Source organism: Coenobita brevimanus, chromosome 8 (assembly GCF_032717465.1).
Source record: "Coenobita brevimanus isolate Jiangsu-jjx chromosome 8, ASM3271746v2, whole genome shotgun sequence".
NCBI classification, from domain to species: domain Eukaryota; kingdom Metazoa; phylum Arthropoda; class Malacostraca; order Decapoda; family Coenobitidae; genus Coenobita; species Coenobita brevimanus.
Window position 1 is genome coordinate 49,265,832 of NC_136961.1, and position 24,509 is coordinate 49,290,340.

The window sequence follows — 24,509 nt, forward strand, 5'->3', positions numbered from 1 at the left end:
CACACACACACACATTGGTAACTCTACCACAATTTCACATCCACTCCTATCCACCTGAACAAACCACCCACCCACACCTTTTCTGATGTTAGAGAGGGACGCCTTCTCGTTGTAGCATTAATTCAACCCGGGCGGCGGAACCACCCTGTTATACTGCTCATCTCCCTATCGCCTGAAAGGAGGATGGTGGGCTGCAGGAGATGGATAATTTCAGTCTGCAGTCCACTGGGTTCACGTTTAGATGAGTCTGGGGTCACAAGAGCAACACAATAAATCTGATTCCTCCCCAACTACATTATCACACATTCCTACTCCTCCACACCAATGCATATCTGAGCTACATACCTGCTTCACTCTGCTCTTACACATTTCCACAACTGCATCTACTGACACTTGCTTCCTCCCACACCTATGCTACCTACACACAAATTTTACACACCTACATATCGACTCTTCCACAGCTGCTTCCTTCCACACTTACACATCAACCAAACCCACAAACCCACTCTTCCACACCTGTTTCTCTCCATATTTACACACCACACCTACACATCCATTCTTCCACATTTGAGGCCCCTCCACACTTACCTACCACACCAGCACACCCACTCACACTTATCTCCACACAGATACACTTATCCACACCTGTTTCCTCCTCTAAACACCTTCCTTCTACACTTACACACCTACACATCACTCCTTCACATCCATGCACCTCCACAAGTACACACCTCTGCACTTTTACGTCCTCTCTTCCACAGTTTATTTCTTCCACTCATCCACACTTGCATATAACATCTTCGCTCTGCTTCTCACTCTTCCACACCTCCCTGTCTACTTATCCACAAATGGACATCCACACCTATCTCTCTCCACATCTCCATATCCACTCTTCCACACACTCTACTACCCCATATCCACTATTCTCCACCTATATGCCTCCTAAACTACACATCCACTTTGCCTTCCTGCACATCCACATCTCCCAAATATCCATTCTCCCACAACACTTTTTCCTCCACATCTCCACATCCACGCTCCACACCTGCCGCCCTCCACACATGCAAATTAAGACATCCACCTGCAATCCACAGGTATTCTCAGCTCTCTAATGGCTTTGTGTGGGTTGATGAGTTTCAGGGGAGGAAATACTTCAATGTGTCTATCAGTTTATGCTTGATCGAGTGTACTTCTTCATATGCTCGCTCGCTCGCTCTCGCTCTCTCTCTCTCTCTCTCTCTCTCTCTCTCTCTCTCTCTTTATTAATTAGAGAGAGAGAAAGAAGTAGACCATAGAGACAAGAGAAACGGGGACAGTAAAGCGAGAAGAACGAGACGGAAAATAGATGGAGAAAAATGAAGAGGGGAACAATGACCACAGAAGGAGAGATAAACGGAGAGAATTAGCAACCAAGGAGGAGGAGAAGTAGAGGGAAAAATGAAATTAAAAACGAAGATAAGGGGAGAAAGACGAAATGAACATTGACTGGAAAAGTGAAACTGCGAAGGGGATGGTTACAGAGACAGAATGAACGAAGAAGGGGAGAAAGGCAGAAAAAAAGGAAAGAATGAAGAAAAGAGGAAGAGTAGACAAGGAAGAGGAGAGACACGAAAGAACTAGAAGAAAAAAGGAGGGAACAGGAAAGAGAGAGAAGAATTCAAAGCAGGAAATACGTCATCAGTGGTAAAGGTAAGAGTGAAGGTGAGAAAACGAAGAAGACAGGGAAAGGAGTGGGAGAGTCTTAACGAACAGGAATAAGAGTGACTAAGGCTCGTATTCTCAGCGGTTAAGAAGCTCCCTAACACCTGTTCCTTACCGATTTATTTTTTCTACGTCTGGCTAAAATCGTACCGTACACTTTATGGAGAGTATGGTGATATTGGAAGGATTTAAGCAACACAAAAGGGACAGTAATGTGTAACAGATATAAATCGCTTAGGAAGGGGTGTTAGGGAGCTTCCTTAACCAACGAGAATACGGGCCAATTAGTAACCTGGGTCAATGGAGGTGGAACAGAGGGATGACTGAATAGGAAATGAAATGAGGTTATTGAGGAAGAAGCAACGCATAATAACTGATGAATTACAAAATGAAGATGACAAAACGAAAAACTGAAGAGGAAGTGAAAGGGAAAGGAACTTGAGAATGAAGAAGGGCTGAAGAAGTAATGAAGAATTTATGAGGAAATGAAGGGGGGCTGATGAATAATGACTCGTAGGGTAAATACTGAATAGGAACTGCGGACGAAATGAAAGAGGCCTGAAAAGAGAGTAAAGACTGATTAAAGAGGAAAGAAATACGTATTGACTTGGAATTTAAAAGGAACAGGAGAGAATGACAGAAGAACAGGGTAAAGATGGAGTGACATGGAAGGGGTAAAATCTTCAGTGAAAGTGTAGAATGCAAATGCAGGACTGGAAACTGGAATGAGATTGGAAGTGAATGGAAGGAGATTCGGTATTTCCAGTAGCTCCTTCAGCCCGATGACGTCATTCTGCTCTTGGCTGATTCTTTTATTCAGCTTAAGATAGACGCTTAGAGGTGGAGGGGTTAGATATAGGCCAAAACCCTTCATTACCGAGGGGTTTTCTTAAGCTGAAGAAAATCGTCTGGTAGGAGGAATATAGGGGATCATATGGGATCATGGGGGTTAACTCTCTCTCTCTCTCTCTCTCTCTCTCTCTCTCTCTGCAAAATTAAACCGAAAGGAGATAGCTTGAATATTATACGTACGTTCTACCATCCTGCACATCATTCATTTTAACTTGGCGGATATTTAAGCTTCCTTTTCAGCTTATTTCTTGTAGCTCAGTTGCAGAAAAAGGTAATACGTAATACTATGACTCAACATCATTTCCACTGCACTTCCTCGCACCATACTGCAGGATGTATCTCTTATCACAGCACAAGGCATTTAATAAAAAGGAAGACAAGCTTAAGCCTAGTGAAAGTGAACAGAGTATTGAAAAGGGTAAAGGGCTTATATTTATCACTGTCTACGCAGGTTTTCTTTTCCTAAGCAAAATCGTCTTGAGATGGTGAGAAGAAAATACCTCAAGTTCTTCACGACCATATTTGTCTTATTTAATCATTGCCTTTTTCAAACATATTTCTTCATCTCAAGTTTCTTCCTTGAACTGGAAGAATTAAACACAAACGTCCTTAACCCTCTCAGTACAAGAGATCCTCAAAAAAATATGAATGAAATTACCGGGTGGTGGAGAAAGTATTAAGCAAAGCGTCATCGCGGTGAAAGGGTTAACCTCGATAAGTGGATTGCATGCATGATGGAAAGGCAACCCAGATTATAGCAAGATTCTAGCAACTGCATGCAAGATTCTGGCACCTTCATTCTGTGCATCAGTGGATTCTTATAAGACTGGTGATTTTTTTTTTCCAAGATTTAGATGTAGTTTTAATAAGACTTGGATGCATTTCAATGTTCCTCTACTGATATTTACTACTGGGCACGTGAACATGATAACGTCTTTCCTTAATTATATTCTTGCTTTCACAGATTATTTTCTTCAACTTGTAATCAGCATTTGTGTTAAACTCTTCAATCTAATGCCAGATGAATTTATCCAGCTTAGGAGTCTTTTCGAACTGAAGGGGTATGATACAGGCTTCATATACTTTTTGGGGGGTTAGGTATTCTCCTCATTAACCCCGTCACTAAAAGATGTCCACCATGGGATGAGTTAAATTAAACACAGGTGCAAAGAATGCGAAAAATATACGTCATCGTGTTGGAGGGGTGAAAAATTGCACAGCAAAAGGTGGCCCCGTTACTAAGAGACGCCATCGAAAAACTGTGATATGTCGTGAAAGTAGGTGAGGAACATTGAGGAACGTAGAGCCAGAAAATCGACAATACTTTTTCCATGAAACTGAGATGTGTGGAAAGGAGCCTATCTCTACGTGTCATGGTTACTGAGATACGACTGTCATAACCTACATGATGCACTGAACGGGTGGCGGGGGAGGGGAGGGGAACACAGAACCCTGAAAATTAATGGACTTCATCTTTACTGATAGACCCTAGCGTATATGCAAAGGTGGGCAAGCAAAGGCGGCCTGGTGACTGATGTATAGCGTCCAGTCTGACAAACACCGGAGGAGTATGTGAATCCAGGGGCATCAACACAAACCCAAAGCCACAATATCCTTCTGTACACCAGGAAATACGATAATGATGTCTTTGTATAGGGCGGGTTAACAATTAGGCCGTCAGTAACAAGAAGACTTTCAGTAAACGGAAGTTTGTCCGATCAGCAGGGAGTCCGGTAAGGCTTCATATGAATCTACGCCAATCCATATAATATCCCCTGCAGGATCCAACCTTCTCATCACAAGGAGAATGACAGCCACAGTGAATACCTTCCCATGTTTGTGAAGTACGAATGGGGGAAAAGTAATGTATCTGATCGTTGAAGTAATATAGGCTATTGTCTATGTTTATGTGCCTTCAAGGTCTGTATCTCGCGAGCAAAACAAGACAAGGTGAAAAACATAATTACCAGCCTCTACTTTAACTACTTGCCACGGTATAAGTCTAAACCCTTGACTCGGGGCTCAGACAGGGCGTACACTAACCACCGGTCCACAGCAGGGCCAGTCCAGTAAGTAGGTGCATGTAAATATTCAGACGCGACAAACAGCAACCAGTCATATATTATTCAAGGATCATGCCTGCTTCGCTCCTTTCCCAGGCAGTCTGTAATTGTCATGTTTATCTCGCTTTATCGTTGCAGGCATATTGAGAGAGAGAGAGAGAGAGAGAGAGAGAGAGAGAGAGAGAGAGAGAGAGAGAGAGAATGTGTATATATGCTTGTGTAAGAAAGCTGGCTAGAAAATGTTTGTGTGGGAAGCGGTAGGTGTGTGTGTGAAAGGGGAATCACTGAGACGAAAAGAATGTGTGTGTGTGTGTGTGTGTGTGTGTGTGTGTGTGTGTGTGTGTGTGTGTGTGTGTGTGTGTGTGTGTGTGTGTGAGAGAGAGAGAGAGAGAGAGAGAGAGAGAGAGAGAGAATTACATCACTGTGCATGTGGCGAATAATACGCAATGTATTATGTACGACAGTCAGTGGGACTAAGAGGTTTATGTGCTATACGTGCTTCTGTCTACGTGTGTGTGTGTGTGTGTGTGTGTGTGTGTGTGTGTGTGTGTGTGTGTGTGTGTGTGTGTGTGTGTGTGTGTGTGACGGCCTTTATGTGTCTGTGCATTTCTGTTACTTTGTCATGTACGATTTTCTGTATCAATAGACGATGTAGACTTAAGTATATACGGAACACACACACACACACACACACACACACACACACACACACACACACACACACACAGAGTAGCTATCCACCAATTACCAGCCAACCACAGATCAGACTCACAGCATTTAACAAAAGGATCCAGATTCACAGACAAGTTTTAGTTCATCTCCCTCTTTTTACTCAGCTATATTTTTCACAGGAAGAACTAGAGACATGTAGGAAGAACCAGCACCCGCCTTCTACTTCCTGGAGAAAGAAATAATACCGTAGCAATACTCCTTTCACTTTAATTTGGCCCAGACTTTTATCCCTTTTCAGCTTAATTCACGTAGCTCAGTGGCAGAATAAGACACTACTACTGTTCTACATCTTTTCCACTTCTTCGTGACTAGTACAGTACCATATTCTAGTGTTAATATATCGTTACAATTCAGAAGTCAAGATGGAGAGATGGCAATTTTAGGCCAAGTTTCAGTAAAAGGAGTATAGTTAAAATATCCGTCTGGGACCTAAGATCAATTTTTTGCAGTCCTAACACTTCTTGTCTTTCCTACAAAAACATGTCATAGTTACGAGAGCCTGTTGGTCGTAAGTTCAATCGTGAATACGGGGCAAGAACAGGTAACCACAGCATCTCAGGTAACCCACAGACTCACAGCAGGTGCCAGTGTGACCAGATAAAAGAGGGAGGCGTGACATTCCCTCGTATTAGTCCGCCTATTAGCCGTGTTATGGTCTCGATTTGGTAACAGTGGGTGGGGGTGGGGCGACGGCTTGAGTTTCCTGCGGCTACGTTTCTCTCTCTCTCTCTCTCTCTCTCTCTCTCTCTCTCTCTCATTTTCCAACTCTAATATTCACGTAACGCATGCTTCCCACACATCAGTTTAGCTTTCACTTCCCTTTGTTCTTTTCTATCAGTGCAACATCTTTCTTGATTCACACGTCTTCCACACATGACGTCTGCTTTTTTCTTCTTTATTCCCTCCGCCCTTTCATGGTCTATCACTAATAATGATTTTTTCTGTTTACGCTTTCCTCCTTTTTCTAATCCTTCACTCAGCTTCTCTTCATTGACATTCATTTACCTTGCCATCTCCTTTCCCCCCTCCACTTCGTACTCCTTTACCTTGCATCTTTCTCTCTCTCTTTTATTCTCATTCATCTTCATCTCTTAAATAACCCTCCTTCACTTCCACTCATAACCTTTCTGATACCTATCCATCTTTTCACATACCCTCACCTCTTCCATCTACCACTCTCAGTTCCTCATTTTCTTTCTTCTTAAGTGGTTTCTCTCCTCACCTGACTCACCTCCACTCATCTCCCTCGCTATGTTTCTCTCATAATCACCTTCATCATCACCATCATCATTCACTTTTGCATTGTTTCACTGGGATAAGTACAATCCAAAAATATGAAGAGAAAATCCCAGTAGAAACTCAAAAATGCTAAGTGGAATGAGCCATGCATTCATTCACTCGTCATTCAACCCCACTCACTTCCTTGAAAGTACTTGATTAAATTGGGCAGATATCCATTCATTCATAATTCATCCATGCCTATTTCCCCAAGAGTGTTTATTGAAATGGTCCATACATTCAATCACTCATCAAATCTTCTTCTTTGTCTTAGGAGTACCATTCGAAATGATTCATGTATTCACTTACTATTAAAACCTTTCAATATCCTCAAGAGCACCTGATAATATAATCCAAATATCTATTCACTCATTATTCAAACATCAAACATATCTTCAACAGTGGCTTGTGAAATGAATCAAACATCCTCTCACTCGAGCATCTTTCATCTCCCCTCCACCTACCATCCCGCTCCACGCCTCATCACCAAGCACCCCACCACACTCTCACCACCACCATAAGTCACCAATGTCACCACCATTACACTCCTCTCACAACCCACGTCTATGATTCTCGGTCACTCTTGTACTTGGGAGGAAATTGGATATACGTGCGGAACAATAGCCCAAGGAACGAAATTGATCAAACGAGCGTCTCTACTTGGGGGAGGAGAGAGAGAGAGAGAGAGAGAGAGAGAGAGAGAGAGATCTGTTGTCATTAATTCCTCAGCATCGTCTCCATAACGTGTCAAAATGCGCGGAGACCTTGTTAAACCATTATTTATCACCATCCCAATTTTCCTATTAATACGTATGCTGGGAGGGATCCTGAAGCAAAAATAAGAGCAAAAAAGATAAGGGTACGGTGCCTAAAAAGTGCCCAGTGAAATGGAGGATAAAGCATTTCACTTAACATTCAAGCCTTCGATATTCTCAGCTCCACTTGAAAAGCAATTCTTATAAAGCCACTTAATCACGAATAATCAAGTAGGTTATAAAGTAGCTTAATTAGTTCGGAACCCGGATTGGTGAAAGGGATACTGACCGGGACTGTACATGGTGGAAGGTGGACAGGCATGGGATAAATTACGGATCCTGAGTCAAGATTAGGTGACTTTGGGATACTTTTGTAACAATCAGGTATGCTGACCAAAAATTAAAGGGAAGAGTAGAGGTGAAATGTATGTGACATGAAGGGTAAGTGTAACTGAACCAGAATAAAGTCAGGATAAATCTGGTGAGGATATCTTGTTTTTACTATAAGAAAGGAGATAAACAGGGAAGTCAGATATAAGAGGGCAAAATAAGAGATATGTCCCGTATATGCTACTCTTGAGGGTTAAACTGGGATGGAATTAATACTGCTGCAGGATACGGCTCCTTAGAATATTCTTGTCAGGATTACGAGAAGAGATGGATGGGCAGACCAATAACGAGAGAGAAGAGCAAGAGTGAAAATTAAATGCTGAAAGGAGGACTGGGATGGAATAAGGAACTGCAGATATGTAAGGATGGCTCATTGGATATACAGACACGATCATCCCAATAGCTAAGAGTATTCATTATTAGGATGTTTGCTTTTACTGCCTCTATCTATCTACCTATACCTATCTATCTATGTATTTATCTATTCATCTATCTATCTATCTATCCAGCTGCTGCCTGACACCGCATCCTGTGAGGGGAGGCCTTGACAAAAACACCTCCAGGAGTTTCTGTTCCTACGTAGCAACGACCCCTCTTCCCTCCAAGACACATTACTTTCCCGTGCACAGTATACCTTTTTTCGCATCTTATCTTTCCACCACGTTCTCGGTCTCCATCACCTTCCCCTCCCAAACACCTCATTCTTCTGTACTTCCATTTGTCAATCTTACTCTCTCCATTCACTCCACATGGCCAAACTATCTCAGAACATTTCCTTTTACTTTTAATGCATCAACCTTACACCACATTCTTCACGAAATAAAGTGTTGTCATATCGGTTAATGGTCATCATTATCATAAAGTTTTTCATCATTATCACCATCATCAACATCACCATCATTGCAGTCGTCGTCTTCACCTAATTTCCCACAATTTCAAGGCCGTGTGAACAGATGCAAAAATTTAGGAGGTGGAAAGCACTCTGACTCAGGACATGCTGCTTACTGAAATAGGTCAGACATTTATTCTTCATCACTCAAAGCTTCGATATTCTCGGTCTTGTCCCCTTCCCATGTCAGTGTAGAAAGCTTGAATGGTGAATAAAGTTTTACCCTTTTTAGCTGCCATTTTTTTTTTTTAGGAATTTATTTAGTCTGTGTTTTTATTTTCATATTTGTAAATTCTATCTGTACCTTTCAGTGCTGGAAAATAGTTTAGAATGATGATGATGATGATGATGATGATGATGATGATGATGACGACGAGCAGTGTGGAAAGATATGGAGATTCTGATGAGACGATGATGATGATGATGATGATGATGACGTGCAATGTGCTGTGTGAAAAGATATGGAGATTATGATGATACGAAGATGATGATGATGATGAATGAAGTGTGGAAGGGCATGAATAATACGATGAAATGAATAGTATGAATGATGATGAGAGGTAGATAGGTCAGGATGATGATAGTATTCTTTCTACAGCTATACAGTTTTAGGGAAGGCGTCTACTAATGAAGAGGGTGGACGAGAATGAAGGGTAGCTGATGTTAAATGATGATGATGGTGTTCTTGCTCTCAGGGCGGAGTGGAGTGGATGAGAAAGAGGAAATGGTTATGCATGAATAGATTAGGAGAAGACAATGACTCCTGTGTGTGTGTGTGTGTGTGTGTGTGTGTGTGTGTGTGTGTGTGTGTGTGTGTGTGTGTGTGTGTGTGTGTGTGTGTGTGTGTGTGTGTGTGTGTGTGTGTGTGTGTGTGTGTGTGTGTGTGTGTGTGTGTGTGTGTGTGTGTGTGTGTGTTTCTTATATTATTATCTAACTGTTATATTATTTATATTTTGTACAGCATTTCTTTACATATATGAATGATTTTATGAGTCTGATGCTCTTGGTAAAAGAAAATGCACTTCCTTTTTCACTCCTTATATTATGCTGTGTCTAGCTGTGTCCTCATGTCCTTACGTTTGCAGTTTATTAAGCAGTCTTTCTTGTCAGTGTCCTCTCTCTCTCTCTCTCTCTCTCTCTCTCTCTCTCTCTCTCTCTCTCTCTCTCTCTCTCTCTCTCTCACACACACAGCTGCCGTCCACACCCCCAATCGTGTTTCTCCGTGACTCCCCCCAGCCTGCGTTCACAGTGATGTTCTTGTGCGTCCGTGCGTGCGGATGTACGTGGCTCGTGCGTTCGTGCGTGGACCTTGTGTAGTTATGCTGGATTTTCGTCCCTTTTTTTCAATTCTCTCTCTCTCTCTCTCTCTCTCTCTCTCTCTCTCTCTCTCTCTCTCTCTTTATGGTGCGTTTTTGTCCTTTTTCCAACTCTCTCTCTCTCTCTCTCTCTCTCTCTCTCGGGGGATTTCCTATGACTGCTAAATTGGATGTGAATTTTTTGGTGATTTGTAACGGTGTGGAGAGGAAAGGGGTGGTGAGGGAGGGAAGGAAGAGGAAATGGCGGGAAGGGACGGAGGGAAAGGATTAGGAAGGGAGGGAAGGAGGAGGAAGTGCAGGGAAGGAAAAATGGAGGGGATTATATAAGGGAGTGACGGAAGAGGAAGTGGAGAGACAAAAGACAGGGAGGAAGTGGAGAAGAGATTGAGGAAGGAGTCAAAACGGGAAGGAGAGGAAGTGCAAGAGAAAGGATGCCAGGACAGAGAACGTGGATAGAAATGGGTGGAAGAATAGGATGGAGCGATGGAGGGAACGAGTGAGGGAGAGAGGGAAATGAAGCAGAGGGATGGGATGGAGGGGCAGGATTATGGAAGGGAGCTGACGAAGAGGAAGTTGAGAGAAGGGATGGATGGGTAGCGGAAGTGGAGGGAAGGAGCTAGGGAGGAAAGGAGAGAGGAAATGGAGGGAAAATGGGAGAACTGAGGAAGAGGTGGAGAGCAAGGGTACAGGAGAGAGAGAGAGAGAGAGAGAGAGAGAGAGAGAGAAGGAAAAAGAGTACGGGAAAAGAGGGAGGAAAATGTTAGTGGGAGAGGGAAGGAAAAGGGAAGGAATGGAGGGAAGACTAGAAGGAGGAGATGGAGGGATATAGGAGATGGATGGAGAGGGGAGGACAGAGGAGCGAGTGAGAAGAAATGAAGGGATAGGATGGAGGGGTGAAGGAAGTGAGAGAAAAGGATGAAGGAAAAGGTTAGGGAGGAAGGAGAAAAATACTAGGAGTTGTGAAGGAAGTGAAGGAGGAAGAAGTGGAGGAAATGGATAGAAGGATAAAAGAAAATGGAAACAGGCGAAAAGGTCAGAGAATGTAGGAAAAAAGGAAGATGTGGAGAGACTGCGAAGATGGAAAGTTTTCGGGGGGGATAGAAGAGAGGGGAGGGAAGGGAAGGAGAAGTGAGGGAAAGGGAGAGAAAGGGATAGGGAGAGAGGTAAGGAGGAAGTGGAGGGAAGGGTTGGAGGAGAGGGGATATGGCGGTGGGTAAGAAAAAAGAGGAGAGAAGGAGAAAAAGAGAAGAAAATGGAGGGAGGGAGGAAGACAAATTTACAGAAAGGAATCAAGGAGAGAGAGAGAGAGAGAGAGAGAGAGAGAGGTGCTGCTTTACATGCCGACTGACTTTTAACACAACATAAAGTCAGTTTACTATACCATTAGCGAACATTTTGCCTAATTGGACTCTAACTAGCTCAAGTCTAGTTCCGGCGTGTGTGTGTGTGTGTGTGTGTGTGTGTGTGTGTGTGTGTGTGTGTGTGTGTGTGTGTGTGTGTGTGTGTGTGTGTGTGTGTGTGTGTGTGTGTGTGTGTGTGTGTGTGTGTGTGTGTGTGTGTGTGTGTGCTAAATATGGTAGGTGTGGTGGTGGTGGAATGTGGTGAATGTGGTAGTGCTGGAATGTGGTAGGTGTGGTAGTGCTGGAATGTGTTAGGTGTGGCAGTTTTGGAATGCTGCTGCGTGGTAGTGCTTGAATGTGGTATATGTGGTAGTGCTGGAATGTGGTAGGTGTGGCAGTGCTGGAATGTGGTAGGTGTGGCAGTGCTGGAATGTGGTAGGTGTGGTAGTGTAAGATCATGATTGGTGTGGTTGTACTAGCATTAGGATATGACGAATTTATGGATTAGATAGTTTTGAAAATTTCTTATGTATTTATATTTTTAGATTTGAATATGTAGTCAAAGTTTTATGGATGGTGTGGTGGTAGGTGTGAATGTCGATGTAACAGATGTGGTAGAGATCATGCAGGTGGTGTTGTAGTTATGGTATGTATGTTGGATGTTGTGCTCTCAAATGCTATGCTCCACGTAAAGTATATTGCATGATCTCTGGCCAGTAAAGGAAATGTTACTAACTTCGTTCAAGACATCATTATTATTATTATCATCATCAGCGGAAACATCGGCATAATTATCGTCACCGTCGTCTTTATCATTATCACTGCCTTATCTCCCATGTTAATATGATGGAAAGATACCCATAAAAAGGGCTTTTGATCTCTTTACGGGAAACGCCAAGGAAATACCAATTTTTCTGAACTCCTGGTGTGATGAGTTTTGAAAGGATCTGTGGAAGGGACACTGTATCCATTTGAGAAGTGTTATTAATTCCGAATCCTTGGTTTGTGTGCCATACCATTTCACACCACAGAGGTACAGAATAATTTTATTTGTGCCTGTACGAGACTGTTGCACATGATAGAATTTCTTGTCCACCGCACCTTCCAAACTCTTTCAGTCGTCTTTTACGGGAATAGGGAATACGTGAGTTAAGGTCTTTCTCTCCTGCCCTCAGTGATAACCCCCCATTCTTAAACTTACATATTTTTGTATTTGTACCATTGCTCTATCGTGCCAGCAATATTAACCCGCTCATGTTGATGTCGTGGGTTACTTTGTCGTTCAGTCTTGTTACTACCAGACGATTCTGTTCAATTTACGAGGGACCTCTAATGATGAAGACTATGTGCTAAATTGAACAGAATCGTCTAGAGATGGCAAGAATGATCAAAACTACGTCATCAGAGTGAAGGGGTTAATTTCACTTTTTACTGTGCCGTGTTGTTATTATCCATCACATTCTATTCAGTCATGCATGGCCTTCAGCGACAGCCTTCCCACGTGTGTTGCTGTAATGAATGATAAATGAAAAAACTCTGTACAATATAAAATGCTTATATAACGCTGCCAAATCCCCCAACCCACGTAACTCGATGCGGAAATCATCGCGGACGTTGAGGTACAGTTTGAGGCGAGTGTGTGTGGGTGAGGTGGGGTGAGGGTGTGAGGGGGCAGAGGTAATGGTGTGAGGGGGGAGAGGGAGAGAGGTGAGGTTGGGTGTGAGGGGTATCATGTCACGACGTGGTGTGAGGGATAGCCACACCGGGGTCACTCACTTCACGGGGTCACAGGTCGCATCCCCGAGGTCACACCATCCATCCTCGGATTCAAGAGTGAAGAGGCACATTTGTCTTGATTATATAAGATGGCATGGATTATTGTGAAGCAAAATAACAGAATAATTTAAAGTAACGCACCAATGTACCAGGCGGCTTTCTTCGTGGGCAGGCAGCTCTACTAGACACGTTCAGTCAGTGTTTACTCATCTGTGACGGGCAACTGATGTGCATGGGCGAGAGACACCACCTAATTACAGGAGAAGCAACCTGCCCTTACCCATGCTTCTCTCACGGTTTCAAGTGACGTAGGATCTGGGAGTGTTAGGTCAGAAGTACACTTACAGAAACACGTGATGTCGGAGCAGCAGTATTTAAGATTCAGAGAGTATGTAAGCGTCATTCAGGGAAATTCGACAGCATGGAAAAGGAAGAACTCTCGTACTACACTCAATTATCATCCTCACCTCTTCTCTCCCCTCTGTGATGTAACCCCTACCGTGCATAATCACTCCATCACAGGGGGTTGTAACAGAGCAAACTGGCGATCATTAAAAATCACTGGGAAAAAACTGCGCCTAAGGTAAACGAATTAAATCAAAGTTTACATTATTAACCGAGAAAAATAACTGCTACGAACCCATTTTCATTCTGTAAACTGGGAAACTGAAAACTGAGAATTACAAAGTTACCGTGGGAATCTTACGCAGGAAATGGAATAACTAAAGGGGAATAACAGACACTGAGGCCTTGGATATGAAGAAACAAAATAGCTGATAATTAGTTTATGATCACATGTATAGCGACAATGACAGCTTAGTGTTCTTATTTGCGTGTATATAACTATGAAGGGGAATGGTCAGTTGGAGTAACATTATTGCGTGTACTGGACGTCAGGTGAAATGTATACTAACTCTATCTTAATTTCGCCTATCTTCGCCCCACCCAGAACATTACAGAGCAGGGCATCGATTAATCTTTGCAACATCAAAAATGCACCAGAAAATCATTAGGTAACAGTGAGTAATGTTCCCTGCATGTTCACAGATTAGGAAGTTCATTTAAAGTATGCGCAAAAAAAAAAAATACCGAAGATTCCAATACGGATAAATACAAGATCATATTTCTTTACCGCTTTATGTAAATATTTTCCCTTGATCGTTTTTTTCTGGTCTATCTCGTTGCATCCCCTAAGTAGGAGAGCCTGGATACAGTTTTTATTTTTATTGTTCATACAGTCAACATTATCGTCACTCATTTATCCTACCTACTCTTCCCCTCACACTCACTGGCCAAGCTGTCTTACCGTGAAGTGTGAAATACGGATCGATATTGTTAATTTTGTTCGTACTAGCATTCGCACTCAAAATATAGGCTTATTTTTTCTAAGTACCAGAACTATTAACTATTTTAAACCTTTTATTACATTTCTAGCATAAAACTCTTCTTGTAACTGAGAGAGAGAGAGAGAGAGAGAGAGAGAGAGAGAGAGAGAGAGAGAGAGAGAGAGAGAGAGAGAGAGAGAGAAACAGAGAGAGAGAGAGAATCCTAAGTTTTGCAGTCCATAAAAGTGATTAAAAAAATGTGGTACAGAAACTGATGATTGGATGATTTCGCTGTTAATGTCGTTTCCTATAAATGGTTTGGTGGAGACGCGATGGGTGGGGGAGAGAGGGAGAAGTGGGAGAGAAAGAAAGGGTGAGGGGGGGGGAGGGAGAGGGGTTGATGGATGGGGAAGTGAAAGGGATGAGGGAGTGAGAGGGGCTAGGTCGGACTGCATAGGGTTGAGGGATAAGATTTTAATTCCAACACTAAACGCATACCTACTGTGATCTTGTCGATTTTTATGCATGTAGGTATGTATGTTAACAAAATATCTCAGGAATGCCTTACGTAATTTATATTAAAATTGGCACATATATTGCGTGTGGGTCCGGGAAGGCGTGATTATGTTTCGATTCAGAGATGTCAAAGGTCAAAGGTCATAGGTCAAGGTCAGAGATGACGGTAAAGAGTTAAGCAGGTATGTGAGGATAAGATTCGATTTTAATACAGATCGATGGAAGGTCAAGGTCGGGGGTCAAGGTCAGAGATGATGGTAAGGAGTTGTGTAGGTATGTGAGGAGGAGATTCGACTTTTATGAGGACTGATGGAAGGTCAAGGTCACAGGTCAAGGTCAAAGTTAGGGCGCGAGGTCACTGTGTGTCCTTATAACCCCGCATAGTTCAGCTTGGGGTGGACATGACCTTCATTATAAACTCTTAATAACTCCTTCATCTTGGGAACGCCCTTTTCATTTCTTCTGACTGACGTAGAATAAATTTTGTCATCCTAGGTATAACGTCCCTGGAGTGTACAACTTAACCATTTCACCTCGAGGATGCATTATTTTCTTACCATATGCTGAAGATTTGAAACTTCCAGACTCGCAGGAGTTAGATATAGCCTTCAGGACTTCTTCATTGCATCAGTCTGCTCTTAAGATCATGAAAACATCTCCAAGTGGCAATAATAATAGTTATAACAATAATAACAATTATAATAATGATGATAGTAGTAGTAGTAGTAGTGGTGGTGGCAGTAGTGGTGGCAGTAGTGGTGGTGGTGATGGTGGTGGTGGTAAAAACAATAATAATAATAATAATATTATTATTATTATTATTATTATTATTATTATTAATAGCAAGAACAATAATTATAAGAATCAGGCAAGAATAATGCAATAATAAAAACTACATTACCATAAGCCTCCCAAAGCTAAAAATAATTCACAGATATTTGCAAAAAATAATTACGAAAAAATAAAAACGCATTCATGGGGAGAGGGTATTGATCCTTTCGCTGGGGTCATAGGTCTGTGTAGTCTGTACATCTATGCAACTCTTACGTAGCTGATCACTCGCTCCATTCCCACTCGCTCCATTCTTAAGCACAGCCATCCATCGGGACAACGTTTATGGTCGCGGTGAGTGATGTGGGTGAGGGCAGGCGCGTCCCAATTTACATTATAAAAACATGCCACGGAGAGAGAGAGAAAGAATAAAATGCCATGGTCTTTTTTATTTCTTTTCTTGTCCTGGCTATTTTATTAAGCTGTGTCAAGAAGACCTACAGGGGTTAAAAGGTTTGATACAGCCTCCGTTAACTCCCTCACGGTGACAGGAGGATTCTGTGGACGCCTGTAATATCTAAAGAACGACGAGATGTGGAGAGAAGAGCACAACGGAAAGGCAGGCAAAAGCAGATCTAATACTGATTTGTTTTTATCTGACACAACTAGGTTAATCCCACAACCTGATTTCTCTGTTTATGGAGAAGGAATAAGTCTGCCACGCTACTACAGTCCTTTTACCTTAACTTGGTCTAGAGTCTTGTTCTTTTGCAGCTTATGCCCTGTAGCTCCGTGGCAGGAAAAGACAGTACTATGGCTCTACGTCCAATTCACAGCACTTCTTTGTGACTAGCATCATCTACTATTAATCTCATGTTACATCTCAGCATTCATGATGGCGAGATGGCAATTTTAGACCAAGACAGAATAAAAAACAGCGTCGAATCGACCTTCCAATCTACCTACACCTGGCCATTAGCTGAACTGAAAGGTGTTCGGGATCTCCTTCTTCATGTTAATTATAAACTAGCTGCAGTGATCCTTTCAATGCTCTTTGTTGCTGGTGTAGGGGAAGGGTTGTAATTATGGCATCAGTGTCTTTAAATCGCTGATGTGAAAAAACTTGGTCCCATCACGATTGAAAAACTTTTACTATATTTAATGAGCGATCACATTTTGACCAAAAAAAAAAAGAAAAAAGCCGCTCCAGGTGCCCGGCATAGGATCTCCGTAGAATTTTTTGCCCATAGCTACAACTAAAATAAACAATAGCAGCGCGAGAGCCCTCCGCAGGAGCAAGTACGAGGGGCCTGAAGGGCCCCCGAGCACTTGTCTGTTCCATGAGTCTAAGATAGGGAGACTCGCACTAATTATGTATACATCGGATATAAGCTGTCAAGAGTCAAGAGCATCACAGTACAAGCTAGAAAAGGGTTGATGGCACCACTATTAACACTCTCGGGCTCAAATACCTTCCCTCACCTGAATAATATCGTCTGGAGTAAGGTGGAGTGGAACACTAAAACCCCGCCCATGAGAGGACTGACAGATGATAGTGGTGATGATGGTAAGGTCATTGCAATTTAAATAAACCCTTTTACACGACTTACTCACCCACACTTGTAATGGATGATGGTGATAATGATGGCAATATCCTGATGAATAAGAATGTATTTGTCATTTACGCAACTTCCTTTCCTGATAATTCACCTAGCTTCCTTTCCCTTTGACGGTACATGTCTTCATTTACAGGGCCCCTCACCAAAGCTTCCATTCACGTCACTCGTCGAGAGAGAGAGAGAGAGAGAGAGAGAGAGAGAGAGAGAGAGAAACACTATTACTCTATCCAGCTCTCTCCAGAAACATGTTGATGGTCAAATAACTTCAGAAACTTGCCAGACTTGCATGATGTGTGAGTGCTGATGGTGATGCTATTTTGTTTTTTCTTTTTTTTTATGGGGAGGCAGCTCTGATGACAATTTCTCTTACTTTTGTTTCTCTCTCTTCTACTTGGATCCTAACTGCCTATTATGACGGACTAATTTTGCTAATGATGATGATGCCATTCTTCCTATTTTCGTGGCTACCTTTTCTGGATCTTATGTTACTGTTTATATTTCTGGCTCGTGTCCTTCCCATCGAAATAGAGGGAACTGGGTAAGGATGTTCTTGTAGATGATGATGACGTCTGTCAGATGAGATGACAGTTTGATGTCATAGGGACTGGGTGGGGAAACTGTGGATGATAATGATGACAGTCAGCATAAGTAACAGTCCCATATTTAAGTAGGAACTAAGCAAGGACATAGTGAACAAGGCATGAGGGAGATGGTGAGAAATCGGGTGCTCCTCGTCTCGCCCCCAAAAATGTTACCTTCACCTGTGCAGAGGATACATTTATTTCATTTACCAGCTTTCTGTGGCAAATTCCGGCCATTAGCAGTGCAAATTTACAATCCCACAGCCAGTGCATTGGTAGGATCCTCACGTGCTGTACCTGACAACACAGAAGCACTCCCGGACCCTCCTGCAGTTATTATCCTCTTTAGCGCAAGGACACTTATTTTGTTCTTGTTAGCAGACGTTCTTTTTACTACTAGACGTTATATATATTTACCTTATAGGGGGATTACTCTAAATGGAGATTGTTGATTTAGCTTCCATTAACAGGGAAAGTAATCAATCTTATTACTCCTGATAACAGACAAATTTATTCAGCTTGAGAAGAATCTTTGGAAGGGTTAATCAAGGCAGTATTTAACCCTCTGCAGATCGAAAAGTGAATAACTCTTCTACCACGGGGACGTTATTTATTTCTTTAGTCTTGCTCATGCTAGACGATTTCATTCAGCTTGGGGGAGACCTTTTAAACATGACAGGGTAGATATAATCAACATTAACAGGGCAGGAAGGGAGTTAATTAAGACCCTTTCGAAATCATGCACTTCGAAACCCCTTCCATAAGCTGAATGAAATCGTCTGAAGTTTGCAAAAATATAGTAAAAGGCGGACTAAAGAGATAAACAGCCATTTAGTGCCACTCCTCGTATCCGCGGGCTATGATCTGTACTGTACGAGATTTTCGGAAATTCTTAACACTTCATCCTAAACGATTTATTCTTCACATTACACTCAAGTATCCTCTGCCGTATTACCGATGGAAACTTTGTAGGTATTAACACGAAATAAGTATATTAATAGGGAATGTTACGAGAAGAATGTAAAATATAAACAGATAATGGACATGTGTTACGAACTCTACAATATCACAAACAATGCAGCCCTTCGAGACTCTCTCTCTCTCTCTCTCTCTCTCTCTCTCTCTCTCTCTCTTTCAGACTCATATTATTTAGCTTTGGAAAGATGTTCTGATCTATATTAAAAAAAAATGTAATTCCCCTTCACCCATTTACTACGAAGGGGCTCTCCCAGATGTCTATAATAATAATAATAATAATAAAAAAAATAATAATAATAACGATGATGATGATGGAGCTGTGACAAGAGTAAAATATATATCCTTGTACTGACGGATTAAATGTGTTTATTGTTGGTGGTGCTGCCTAGGGTAGTTAAGGACTGCTTTATGCCTTCCGTTCTCTCTCTCTCTCTCTCTCTCTCTCTCTAACTTTGTCGCACTTTATCTTCGTCACTTCCTTCCCCATTTTTCGCTTTCATGGGTTCTCTCTCTCTCTCTCTCTCTCTCTCTCTCTCTCTCTCTCTCTCTCTCTCTCTCTCTCTCTCTCTCTCTCTCTCTGTGGAAACTTGCTGAGTCCTCCTGCTGCTGTTGGGACTGCACTGGTTGGTAGGGTGAGTGAGTTGTCGGACAAAGCATGTTACCTTTCAACTTTCATTTGTTCCCTCTTCAATGGTAGATGGTCGTCCTGTGGGAGAAGGTCCTTCAGGGGCGGGTAAGACCTATTAAGGTAGTCGGGCCCTCTTGGGTGGTTTTCCTTCAGGGTGCAGCCAGAATCGGGCTTACGTTCTCTCAATCTATCTGTTTGTGGAAAGGGCATTCACGGAGGACAAGATTTACTGTGTGAGGCAACAGCAAATACAAGGTGGGGATAGCACTCCAGGAGCGGTTCAGATCCCCTTGGGGGCTGACTGCTTGTTGATATAACTGGAGAATAGCTTTTGTTGTAACTAGCTTATTTATCAAGCAATTTTTCCCTGGAGACGGCGAATGCATTGCACATATTTTTATTTACAGACAAATCTGTTATTCTCGGGAGAGGTTTTTCATAGGGTACTCGAAGTTATTTATCACCGTCAATATCCCTTTTTGAACCAGACGTTTTCCCTCAGCTATAAAATATCGTTTGTTCGACAGGAGGAGAAAGACCCTCCAAAATGAGCGGGTGACAGCACGATAAGGGAAAATATGCCGACCTTGGGTTGATATTGTTATATACAGAAAAAAAAAAAAAATAATGACAGCAGCTGATAAACAGTAGGCTACAGTCGTTTCTATAAAAAAAACAAAAACTTTAATGTTTATATTTAGCTTATGGGTGACGTTTCCAACTGTTTAGGTTAATTTTAGCCTTTACCGATTCCTTCCTTGTTAGTGTTCTGCAATGTCATTGTATAAAATCGTCTGACGTTAGAGCGATTATGATGTAAAACAGACGTCATCGTGCCCTTCTTCTCTGCTAGCCTTATTAATTTCTAGAGATTAATCGTACTCTCTCGTAGATGCTGCCCTGCATGGATCGTCTGGCCATCTGCAATTATCCTCGCCTCTTGTGTTCTTATATACTGTGAGTGACGTTATGTTAGTCCGCACTGAGCTGTTGCATTAAATATCGTACTAACACACACACACACACACACACACAACAGCGCTCTAATAAGAACAAGGTGTACAGTACAAAGCCTACATGTGTACAAGCGTCCCTTCACTAGTAAACAACAGTACAGTACTCCTCATCACGTACCGCATAACCATGAGCGGTACACAGTTCACTCCTACGCATGAGGTCCATCCCATCGTGTGCCTTTGTGTTACGCCATCTCAAACAACTAAACATAATGCGTAAATAAATGAATAAATAAATGCATAAATAAAGAAATGCCGTGTGGTGTATAGAAAGCCTTTAAAATATATGTCCTTTCCCAACACCCAACACTGCACTACAAAGATACACACACGTATGACTACCACAAAACACATGGCCACTACACCACAGCAAAATCATCCTACAAAAAATAATCCATTAGGAAATATTAAATCCAGTTACTGAAACTGTGCTTGCTTAGAGAAAGCAGTTTCGTTAGGGGTGAAGAGAGATGGAACATTATACAGTGTGTATATGTAGATCGTAATGGGGGAGAGGGTGAAAGAGGGGAGGTAAGGAGGGTGGAGAGACAGTAAGGGAAGCATCAGGGGGGGCTAAGGGTGAGAGAGAGAGAGAGAGAGAGAGAGAGAGGGGGGGGGGAAGTACTTAAAGAAATAATACGAAAATTACGTCCTATGGCTGAAATGGTTAACGCTGCCCAGTACACCACAATACATTCACCAGCATCATGCGCCTCACTCTCACATCACGAACAGTGCTGTGTGAGTGAGGTGCACACATCCTTCCTTTTGCTTCCTCCCTACCTTTGCCTCTCACTTCCCTCCATTTGTTAATATTCCTAAAATGAGAGGGGCCTAGTGTGCTTCTCTGCCCATACATGTTTCTCTTTGGAGTGTTCCGTGATGAGGAAAGTGACGGGCATATCGTGTGACCCGGATTCATTGGAAGAGTGAGCGAAGTTTAGTCCCCGACTGTACGACCTTGAAATTAAAGCAGTAAATGATTTGGGTTGGGGGGAATCAAAGGTGACACTTACACGTCTTATAGAACTCGTCCACATAACATAGCCCACATGAAGGAGCACTGCACAACACAAGCTACATAACATCAACCGGGTACAGAACCTACAGGACGACCCACAAAAGGCAGTCGCTAACCTGCAGTCGACGGGTCTGCTGGGCCAGTCATGAGCCCAGCAAAAAAAACAACAACAACAACAACAACAATTTCTGCATGTGGACATAATAATCCTCTTCAGTGAAAAGGTCTACCCTAACTCCCTCTTACGCCCCAGCTTTTTCTCCCCTCTCACTCTCTCACTTTCTTTATCTCCCCCATCTGCCTCACTCTGCCCTTGTTACTTTACTTTATGGCTGTGTTGATGCCAGGCAATTCCCACGAGCCATTTTCTTTCTTACCTCAGTTTTGTTTTGTTTTTTTTACGATTTTATTTAATTGTTTTCGTCCGGTTTCTTTCATTCCTCTTCCTGCCGCGGTTTTTGTGATTCCCTGCTTTTCTTCAAGACCTCTGCTATAATCTGTGTGTCTGTCAGTCTGTTTTTGTCTCTGTGTTTGTCTTTGTTCTCTCTCTCTCTCTCTCTCAACAAAATCGTCTAGTGAAATTAGCTGAAGTCGTCATCGTACTGAAAGATATAATTCTCTCTCTCTCTCTCTCTCTCTCTCTCTCTCTCTCTCTCTCTCTCTCTCTAAGTACCGGAAGCCTCTCTGCTGCATATTAACCAGGTGAGGGTGGAAATGACGCAAAGGTGATGAGCGCTGACCGGAATAAAAAGCCTCATCACCAACACAAGCCTGGGGAATGAAAGAAATGAGTGGTAATGACATAAATGCAGTGGGGTGGAAATGAGAGAAGGGGGGCTGGATGCATGGAATGGAAGTGGAAATAATGTGTGTGTGTGTGTGTGTGTGTGTGTGTGTGTGTGTGTGTGTGTGTGTGTGTGTGTGTGTGTGTGTGTGTGTGTGTGTGTGTGTGTGTGTGTGTGTGTGTGTGTGTGTGTGTGTGTGTGTGTGTGTGTGTGTGTGTAGAGAGAGAGAGAGTGGGGAAATAAGTGCAATGAGTTAGAAATGAGAAGGGGGGTTGAATGCAAAGAATAATATGGAAATTGTGTGTGTGTGTGTGTGTGTGTGTGTGTGTGTGTGTGTGTGTGTGTGTGTGTGTGTGTGTGTGTGTGTGTGTGTGTGTGTGTGTGTGTGTGTTCGTGCTAAAACCAGACAACGTTGCTCAAGCAGGACTGGAGCACCATTAAAAATAACGTGAGGTGAATCCAAGATATTTATAGCGGAAATGAAGGAATTTTTCCTTTTTATATACTTCTATGGCGTCCCTTACTTTACTCTTGCTCTCTCCAGACGATTTTATTCTGCTCTGTAAATGACCTAAGTAGAGTAGGGGTGGAAAGGATGGGTTGAAGGCACTGAACTCTCTCTCTCTCTCTCTCTCTCTCTCTCTCTCTCTCTCTCTCTCTCTCTTCTTTCTCATATCCTTAGTATCCCCAAGCCATACTGTTCAGCTTAAGACACCCCTTTTTTTACTACTCTGAATGAGATAAAACTTTAATTGACCCTTTCTCTACAAGTTTACATCATCGTAAAATATTCTAAAGTTATATAAATCGTCTGGTGGTGTGTAGGATTTCTCTCGGTCACATAAAAACCAAAACAAAATAAAACAAAAATTAATTTGAAACGAATACAATGAATATAAAATGAAAATAAAACCTATAATACAATAAAGTACATAAAAACAATAATTAATTAAAAAATAAAAATCACTGGCAGTAAGGAAGTATAAAAAAAACATCATTCCAAAATTCGATCAGATGTAAATGAATATACTTTAGATTTAACCCTTGAATCCGGTGACGCCTTGAGTTGTTTTTTTTCTTGCTAATTTTAGGCAATTTTTTCTAGATTAGGAAAAATTCGCCTATACCCTTTTCACTCCGACCTGGCCTAGAATTGCCATCTCTTCATCTTGAACGCTGAGTAACAAGAATGGATTAACAGTCAAATGTGATGCTTGTCAGGAAGAAGTGCTATGGAAAGGATATACAGCTGTAAGGTCTTTTTCTGCTATGATGCTTGTCAGGAAGAAGTGCTACGGAGAGGATGTTGAGCCTTACCACCGTCTTCTTCTCTTACGATGCTAGTAAGGAAGAAGTGCTATGGAGAGCATGTAGAGCCGTCGTACTGTCTTTTTCCGTCACTGACCCACGTGAAATAAGCCTCAAAAGGACGAAAATTTGGGTCAATTTACTGCAAAAGGACTGAAGTTCTGAAAGGTTAATGATGGAAATATCTAATCTCTCTCTCCACTTTCCAAATTCTCTCCAAATAAAAAGAAAAAAAGTCTAGGAATAGCAAGAGTTAAATAATACATTACTGCCTGGGAAAGCGAAAAAAGTCTGGCTAAATTACGGGACTATAAGTGGGGAAGAAATTTAATCTCGCCGTTAATACCTAGACTAAATACACTAGCCCAGGACCCCAACGCTTCTGATGGGCCAATGAAGAACTGGAGGAGGGACAGGATACATAGAATACTCAGTTTAATCTTACTATCTCATACGCTTTTTTCTATGCAAGCGAAAATTTGCGGACTTTGGATGTTGAATTATACTCCTCTCTCTCGTTATCCCCTTCACTACGAGAGGCTCTTCTTAAACGGAAAAAAAAATCGTCTGTTCGCAGGAAAATAAAGGAGAAAGGACGTGACTAGTAAAGGTGTTAAATGCGATAGTTATTCCGATGAAAATTAAAAATAAAATTATAAACAAAAATGAGGTCACTGTAGCGTAATGGCTGGGATAAACATGACTTTGTAAATTATACTACTGACAGATATTAATTAACTTAGGGAAAATTTACAGCCTTTCAGAGTTTAATTACAGATCCATCTAAACCTTTCTGTTCGAAAGAAAAAAATCTCTCTCTGATTTTAAACAAACGTCGTCTTGGGAGGGTACGACTAAAAGCTTAATGA